This window comes from Galeopterus variegatus, unplaced genomic scaffold, assembly GCF_000696425.1.
Source record: "Galeopterus variegatus unplaced genomic scaffold, G_variegatus-3.0.2 Scaffold1224, whole genome shotgun sequence".
In the NCBI taxonomy this organism is placed as follows: Eukaryota; Metazoa; Chordata; class Mammalia; order Dermoptera; family Cynocephalidae; genus Galeopterus; species Galeopterus variegatus.
In genome coordinates this window covers 120480-129767 of record NW_007727335.1, presented here as the reverse complement: position 1 = coordinate 129767, position 9288 = coordinate 120480, and the positions used below count along the sequence as shown (strand labels likewise).

At 40.0% G+C, this 9288-nt stretch overlaps 1 long non-coding RNA gene across 1 annotated transcript in view; it reads left to right on the top strand.

The window, feature by feature from the left end:
• LOC103592843 overlaps positions 1 to 9288 on the top strand; it is a 50211-nt gene that overhangs the window by 1624 nt on the left and 39299 nt on the right. The window contains exon 2 of the long non-coding RNA XR_550690.1: positions 8116 to 8244. This is a non-coding gene — a long non-coding RNA (uncharacterized LOC103592843). The remainder of the gene's footprint in view (positions 1 to 8115; positions 8245 to 9288) is intronic.

Below are 9288 nucleotides of genomic sequence, written 5' to 3'. Positions count from 1 at the left end.
TTAAAGTCAAGTCTTCATAGTAGAGTGGTTTAGCACAGTGTGTCCCAAACTTTAATGTGCAGAAGGATCAGTTGGGGATCTTGTTAAAACCAAATTCTGGTTGAGTGGTTTGGGGTTGGGCCCAAGATTCTGCATTTCTAGCAAACTCCCAGGTGATGTCAGTGCTGCTAGTCTAAGAATCACATTTTCAGTAGCTAGTCCTAGAGCACCTACTTTGGCATCCAGCAGCCTATTTTGAGTACTGACTGCACCACTTATTAGCTATGTGACCTTAGGCAAGTTTCTTAAAATTCAAGGCTCCCAAGCTGTAAAATAGGGATGATACTAACGCCCACTTTAAAGGGTTATCTTGAAGATTAAATGAGAAAATCCACATAAAATGCCTGGTGTAGTGCCTGGCACACATACCTAGGATTCAGAAGATGTTAGCTAATTAACCCTCAAGGTCATCCTTGCAGGGGCAAAGCTGGCACGAGATCCGACGTGCCTGCAGGGGGAGCAGTATGTGAAATGGGTACAGGGATGAGATAGCCGGCCAAGAATGATGACGGTGCCCCCATGGTGCCTAGCTCGTGCCAGATGTGTAGGATAAGTTCGTTGAATAAACGAATGGCTATAATGTAGAGCAGATCATGCATGTTTAAAAAGTTCTTCTGTTTCTACTTTAAATCTTGATAAATTAGTTCTGAGACATTGAATTAAAAAATCATTTTGCTTCTTATTACAGATAATGTCCAGCTGCCTGCCAGATAGGTAATCTATTTTAATATCTGAGAGAGTAAATGGATTGTTAAGGAGTCATTCATTTTTAATCCTCATTAAAAATCTTGAAATTTAAATTTAAATGAACTTATTAATGATGGTATGGTATTCTTAGCTCTCAAAATGAATGGGTGTTGTCATCAGAGTTCACATATCTTCCTTTCCCCCCCCCCTTTCTCTGTCCCCCAAATATGGGTATTTCCTAAGACTCATTTCTTGGCTTTTAATTTTTTTTTACTCTCTAGATTTCCCTTGGAAATTTTATTTATGTCTTATGTTCACCTTTCAAGTGTGTGAAGATTACTTCTGAATCTATTCCCACATTTTTAACCTGTTTCCAAGCCCCATTTCTGCATTTCCAATTACTTGCTAGGCATTTTCACTGAATTTTCCACAAGGCTTCAGTGTGTTCTAAATAAAACTCCTCCTTTCTCCCATAAAACTGATACCTCCTTGGTGATAAATCAAGACGGCTGTTTGCATTGGGAAGCCCTCTGTGCTAATCCAGGACCTCCAAGGGTGTAGGATATACAGTATGATTAACCCAGCTACCTTTTTGCTGCTCAAATTTCTTTGAGACTTTGCTCTCAACGGTGACTGGAGTCAACTCATGTTATAAACATGTCTTGCTGGTATAACAGCCACATTTGCAGCTGTGGGCTGCAGCATAAATGGTGATCAGTGTGGATCAAGCTAGTGAGAGATTATATCAGTCAGGATAGGCTAGATTATGCTGCTATAACAAATACCACCAAAATCTCAGTGACTTAATACAACAGGAGTTGATTTCCTGCTCATGCAAAATCTCTAGGTCCACTATCATGGTGACTCATCATTCTAGCCTGTTTCTGTGACATCTCCATAAGCACCATGGCAGGGGAAGAGAGGATGGAGAACTGCACACTAAATCACAAGTACTTTCACTTAGAAGTGACACAGGCCACTGTCAGATTTCACTCATCAAAGGACGTCACATGGTCCTTGCCTAACTTTAAGGGGATATGTACCTAGAGGAATGGGAAAGCAGAAATTTTGGTGAAAATGTCTGCCACAAGGGTCTATTTTACATAAGAGGGTTAGGTATAAAATTAAACTGAAAACAAGCTGGCTATGGTAGGGGGAGAGTGTAGATTACCAGTTCACGGAAGTCTTTGGGAAAAGCCTTAATGTTGTTGTAGTTGTTATATACAATATTATTATGTAGAAAAACACTTAAAGGTGAAAAATTCTGTCTGTCTGTCCAGGTCACCTTACAATTTAGCGAAGGTCAGTCTACTGCAGGCACTGATCATCCAAAGTCTTCTATGACAGCTGGGAAAGAGCTTCCATCTTGATTGTTCCCTGGGGAACACACCAACCATTAAATAAAATTATATCAACACAAGTAAATTTGCTAATTTTCATCACATTGATAGTCATTTTCTACTTGAGGGGTGAATGTATGTGTATGAAGAATGACATATTTCATCAGGATGAAATTGTCCCATGTCTTCTCCATGGTCTTCTGAATTATGCTTTTGACAGATAATTTTCTTGTGTTTATGGTAATGTTAGTGTATTAGGCCATTCCTGTTGCTTATAACAAAATATCTGGAACTGGGTGATTTATAAGAAAACAAAATTTATTGCTTCCAGTTTTGGAGGCTGGGAGGTCCACAGTCCAGGGAACACATCTGGTGAAGGCCTGGTGACGGTGATGCAGGGGTCTCAATGGCAGAAGATCATGGAGCAGAGAGAGGCTCTCACATGCTGTCCTTTTAAAGCCCTCAGAACTATGCCCCTGACGGTCATTATTAATCCCTTCACTATAGCATGGTTCTATAATCTAATCATCTCTTCAAGGCCCCACCTTTCAATTACCATAATAGGATTTCCCACTCTCAACAGTTACAGTGGGGATTAAGCTTCTAATATATGAAATGTTGGGGAAACAATTCAATCAATACATAGCATTCTGTCCCTGGCCCCCAAAGTTCACATCCTTCTCACAGGTAAATACATCCATTCCATCCCCAAAGTCTTAACTTGTTTCATCTGAAAAGTCCAAGGTTCAAGGTCCCATCTATGAAATCAAAACAAGTTATCTACTTCCAAGATGCAATGGTGGGACAAGCATAGGGTACATATTCCTATTCAGAAAGGGAGAAATAGGCCAAAAGAAAGGGATAACAGGTCCCAAAGAAGTCTGAAACCCAGCAGGGCAGGCATTAAATCTCAAACCTGGCAAATCATGTACCTTGATTCCATGTTCGATATCCTCTGCATGCTGGTGTGGGGGTTGGGTCCCCAAGTCTTTGGGCAGCTTTATTCCTATGGCTTTCCTGGTCTCAGGCTACACTTCAGCATTCCTTGGCTGGTGTTTCACTTTGTTAGCTCCATAGGTTTGGGGTTTACATGGTGGTCCTGCTCTCATGGCTCCACTAGACATGGTGCTGACAGGGTTTCTCTGCTGCAACTCCAACTGCACGTTTCTGCTTAGCATTGTTCTAGGGAACCCTGTCGGTGGTGAATATACCCATGTTACAGATCTCTTTCCGGGCCCCCAGGCTTTTCCATACACCCTTTGAAATCAGGGTGTATACGCCCAAGCATCCACAGCTCTGACATTCTGTGAGCCTGTAGACCTAAAACCATGTGGATGCTCCCAAGGCTTCCAGCTTGAATTTTCCAAAGCTGCTGGTTCAGCCACATCTGAGGCCAATTTAGCCATGGCTGGAGCAGCCAAATCAGCTGGGATGCTTATGTGGGGGGCAGCATCTTGAAGTGGTCCTGGGCAACCATGGAGGGTGCCTCAGGCCTGTTCCCTGAGATCATTCTGTCTCCCTTGGCCTCAGGGCCTGTGATGGAAGGGTTGGCTCCAGAGGCTTCTGAAATACCCTCAGGGCCTTTTCCCTCTTCTCTTGATAATCCCTTTCTTTTGTATTAATCTTCTTAATGCCATTGCATTTTTCTGCTGAAAATGCCCTCTGCTTCTCTACCACATAGCCAGGCTGCAAATTTTCCAAATCTTTATGCTCTGATTCCCGTTTAATTATACATTCTGGCTTTATGTCATGCCTTTTCTGCCATAACTCAGCGTAGGCTGTTGCAAGTAGCCATGCAGCTTCCTGAATGTTTTGCCTCTTAGAAATTTCTTCTGCCAAATACTTTGGGTTGGCACCTTTAAACTCCACATTCCATAATACTTTTGAGCATGAACAGAATACAGCCAAGTTCCTTACCAGTTCATAACAAGGGTGATCTTTGCCCCAGTTTCCAATAAGTCCTTAATCATTTACATCTGAGATCTCTTCAGTGTGGCCATAAATTTACTGTCCATTTTCCTACCGGCATTCTGCTCACCACCATTTAACCAGTCTTTAAGAAATTCCGAACTTTCCCTGATTTTCTTATCTTCTAAACTTTCACCAGCATCCAGGTTTTTTCTATCCTGTTCGTCTAAATTTATCTAGCCTCTCTTCAACACCCAGTTCCTAAACCCTTTCCACGTTTTGAAGTATTTGTTATAAGCACTTGTATTTGTTATAAACACTCCTCTTCTCTGGTACCAATTTTCTATATTAATCCATTCCTGTTGCTTATTACAAAATATCTGGAACTGGGTGATTTATAAGAAAACAAAATTTATTGCTTCCAGTTTTGGAGGCTGGGAAGTCCACAGTTTAGGGAAAACATCTAGTGAAGGCCTGGTGATGGTAATGCAGGGGTCTCAATGGCAGAAAATGGTGGAGCAGAGAGAGAGAGCGACTCTCACATGTTCTCTTTTAAAGCCCTCAGAACCACGTCCCTGACCACCATTATTAATCCCTTCACTATGCATGGTTCTACAATCTAATCACCTCTTCAAGGCCCCACCTTTCAATTACCATAATAGGATTTCCCACCCTCAACAGGTACAGAGGGGATTAAGCTCCTAATATATGAACTTTGGGGGACAAAATTCAGTCCATCCACAGCAACTGGAATATTGCTTTGTGAGTAAAAGTCAGTCCATAAAGAAGGGGGGAAATCACTGATAGCAGTGTGAGAAAAATAAAATCATGATATCACACTGATATTGTTCTACATTCATTCCTCATGTACAGAATGACCATCTATCTAATATGAGGGATTAAAAAGAAGAGGCAGAGTTTATCATCTAATGTTTTAAAGCATTTGCTCAAATCTGTTTTATCTGATTAATTTTTTAGTTCTGAGTACTTCCTAAATTGTAATACTGCTTTAAGTATAAACCATCATCTCAAGAGATATGCTACAGTGAATGACTTATAAGTGTATTGGTAAAATACCATGTAAGACTGAGATGGAAGTGTTTATGAGGAAGATATGGTAGCGTTTATTGAGATGAACAGTAAAGGTGGCATAAAATGACATCTCGCAGGGATCACTGCATTCTGATGACTCTAGCATCTATTCATGGAGTAAGTGGTGAAATAAAAAACCATACCACTTTCAAAGCATTGTGTGGGCTCTTAGGAGTAAATATTGGTGAATTAGCTAAAAAGTGTCATAATTTTATAGATGAACTTCAGGAGAGAGCTTAAATGACACACCCAATCCTAATTTCTAGCTATGACCACTAACAAAAAGCACTGACTCTACAGGGTAACATAAGATGGGAGAGTGAAAATTTGCTTGTTATATAATATATATTGGATTATACATCATAGGCTGTGTTTAATAGATATCAAAAGGAGCAACACATTATCTTGGTTCATGCAAAGACATTGTGTGATAGTGTATGATTTTATAGCACACTGAATATAAACTCACATACAAAGAAATAAGCTGGATGTATATATTCTTATATTCTGCTTAGAACAGGGATAGCTGAAGGAAATCAACTCTTTCCTATTCAAAATTTTTATCACAGCACAGTTTTGAAGGCAGCATATTTAATTAATTAATTAGTTAAATTACTAATTATCTCTTAAAGGGTGAGGCTCTCTTTAAATTTACCCTCTCAGTCTCTGAGGCCAAGAGATGAAATCTTTTAAAGTTTTCTATTGCAGCTCTGTAGAGCCCAACACCCAAATGGCTTTTGTATTAGTCCGATCACGTTGCTTATAACAGAAATACCTGAAACTGGGTAATTTATAAGAGACAATACCTATTGCTTACAATTTCAGAGGCTGGGAAGTCCAAAGTCTAGGGAACATATCTGGTGAGGGCCTTCTTTGGTGGTGACTTCAGTGATGCAGAGCATCACACTGTGAGAAAAGAAGAAGCAAGAGAGAGAGCTAACCTCACTGGCTGTCCTTTTAAAGCCCTCAGAACCATGCGCATGACCACCATTAAACCATCAACTCATTAATTCATTTACGAGGGCATGGTCCTCACAATCTAATCACCTTTTCAGGGCACCACCTTTCAATTACCATAACAGGATTTCCTACCCTCTTAACACTGCAACCGTGTGAGTTCAGTTTCTAATACATGAACTTTGGGGGACACAATTCAATCCACAGCAGCTTCCCAGGGACCAGTGTGATCACCATCATCTCATCCTGGGATTCCCCGGAAGACAATGCAGCCAGTTTTTGTTAAATTAAAAGCTATTCTTGATTAGTTAAACCTTACCTTGCCAATTGCATCTTCATTGTAATTCCCCTGCATTCTGTCCATGAATTGGTTGACCAGTGTGGGGATAATAGGTAATTGATTCCTTGCTTTTCCTTAGAAACTTCTTTCTACTGGTCTTTGATTCTCCAACAGATATTTGCTCTTCTTTGCCTTTTCTAATTTTGAAATTGCTCCAATCTTTCTAAGTTGTAAATTATTCAACAAACAGTTTTGTGGAGCCTTTGGCTGTGTTAGGCAGTTGCTGTGTTAGGTGCTGTGGTTGCCCAAATGGTCTTTGATCTCAAGGGGCTTACCACATGGGTAAAGACAGATGTGTGCATAGTATGGCGAGGGGTATTAAAAGGTTTAAACATCACGCTGAGGGAACACTGGGCATTCAGGAAGAACATCAGAGAAGGGCTTGCTTTTGTGTTGTGCCTTGAAGGGTGAAGGAGAGCATACCAGGTGAGGACGGTTTGGGGTGAGGCAGAGAATGGGGGCAAGAGTATTCTAGAGAGGAAATGTGAACGGCAAAGATATAATCAGAGATTCAAGGATGATAAGTTGAGCTGCTGATGAACAGCCTGGATGGAATGAAGAATTCGATCGGGGTGCATTAGGAAAGTCCTGGTGTGTCCTGCTAAGATGTCTGGATGTAATACATTGGCCAGTGGTTTCCAAAGTGGGCTGAAAACATTCCAGGATTGTGTAAGATGATACGCTGAGGTGTGGAAGGAAAGTGTGAAGCTTGCCTATCTATCTGAAAATACAAGAAAGGATTTAGGCATTACAATTAAGTAACATACAGATGAGCTTTGGTGCCCTCGCTTGGTCTGTGTGTCAGCCAGACAGATGGGCTTTCCAACTACAAGGAATTCTGAGGGAAGGGTTGAGATCTGCAACATTGGAAGGTGTCCTTAATCCTCCTATTCATTCTTAAAGCAAACTAAAATTTATCAATAGTTTATGTATACATAGTTAAGTGAGTTTATGTATTATGTTTTCTAGTTTGACTAATGCAAGCCTCACAAAATGGATAAATGACTTAAAAAGATAACACAAATAACACAAGCATTAGCGAGTTTTCTCAATAGTCCTTGTAAAACATGTGGCTGGTTTTGAAAATTTAGTATCAGAATTTCACAAGCTCATTCAGTGATATGCTTCCTTCATTTGTATACGTGGTCCTGCGAGGTGTATTCTGCAGCTCTGACAGCCACCAAAGTATACATCAAAATAAACTGCACTCAGAATGAGCTTTGGGCCGGCCTGTGGCTCACTCGGTAGAGTGCGGTGCTGATAACACCAAGGCCACGGGTTCGGATCCCATATAGGGATGGCCGGTTCGCTCACTGGCTGAGCGTGGTGGTGACAACACCAAGTCGAGGGTTAAGATCCCCTTACCGGTCATCTTTAAAAAAAAAAAAAAAAAAAGAATGAGCTTTGTTAAGTTGCCTTATCACAATACAAATTCCCCCAAATTATGAAGCATGTTCAGTTACATTACTCTCACTAAACAACATTTTAGTAATAATAAAAGATTTTATCTGCCATTAATAAATAGAAAATAAAACAGGGTTTATTTCATCTTTATCTCACCCTTAAAAATTTCAAGGTTTATGTTATTTTCTTATGAGTACAGTATATTGATTCAGTCATTGTCTATCTGTGTTATTTACAAATGAATATATGTGTGAGATAATAAAGTGTTTTACTTGTAGGAGTGTGTAGGCAGAATGAAGCAAAAAAAGGCATCAGAGAAAAGGCGTCTATGATCTGATTTGTTTTTAGGAAGATGACTTCAGCCACGGAATGGAACGGAGGATGAGAAACCAGAGCCTAGAAGATCAGCCAGAGGGCAAGTATCAAAATCCAAGTGAAAGGATGAAGACCTGGCCTAAAACAGTGATGACGGTGACGGTAAGGAGAGATCACCAAAGTATGTGTTTTTCCATAGGAATGTGTGTGTGTGTGTGTGTGTGTGTGTGTGTGTGTGTGAGAGAGAGAGAGAGAGAGAGAGAGAGAGAGAGGGAGAGGGAGGTTATTCCTGGGTTTGTAGCTTGCCAATCGAGTGGGTGGTGGAACTGTTACTAAAGACAATGAAATGAGATATCTATCAAGATATGGAGTTCAGTTTAGGACGTGTTAAGTCTGAGAAGATGTCTAGGGGGTGGTTTAAATGAAAATCTGAAGCTCGGAGAGCTTGAGATATAGATTTTACAGTAGCTTTAATTTCTTAATCTGTGGCTCTTTCTATAGCAGCTGGCCTTAAAAAATATCCCTTCCTTTAAAAACAAATTAACATAGCATTTTAACATTTATAATTATTTATAATGAAACAAAAATGTTTAAGAATCAGCTAATGCATTGCATAACAGTAATGGTAATGCAGCATTACTAAACAGACAATCTTAGAATTTGAATTGGATGTTTAGGCTAGTTTCGCACTCTGCTTGACCTCTTTAAAAGCATATTGTCCTTCACTGGTTTTTCATGTTTACTATTTTGTTATTCCTCAGGTGTTCTCTGGACTGCAGTTGTACCACATTCTGTCTATTCCCACCTAAAGCTTTGTTGTTCAAGGTGGCCATTTATTTTTTTTGACTATACTATAGAAATTGTGAATGTTTTCTGATTCTGCTGTACGTGTGTCTTCTTCAGGAACTATGGGCACTGTAAAACCTTGGCATGATTCCACTTTAACCTTCCATCTTCTTTGTATTGGTTATTGAACAACATGTCAAAGCACATTCTTGCTAAGTTATGCTGGTGCCTTTCATGCCATGCCATTACCCCCAATTCTTTACTGTCATATTGTGATATAATAAGAAAGATATAGTTGGTCTTTGCCCCTGGTTCCTGGCACAGAACTCCTAAAACTCTTGTAATTTTGGGAGTGATGAAGTGCTAGGTGCACAAGCATCTTTTTTTTTTTTTTTTTGTCTTTTGTCTTTTTCCGTGTCC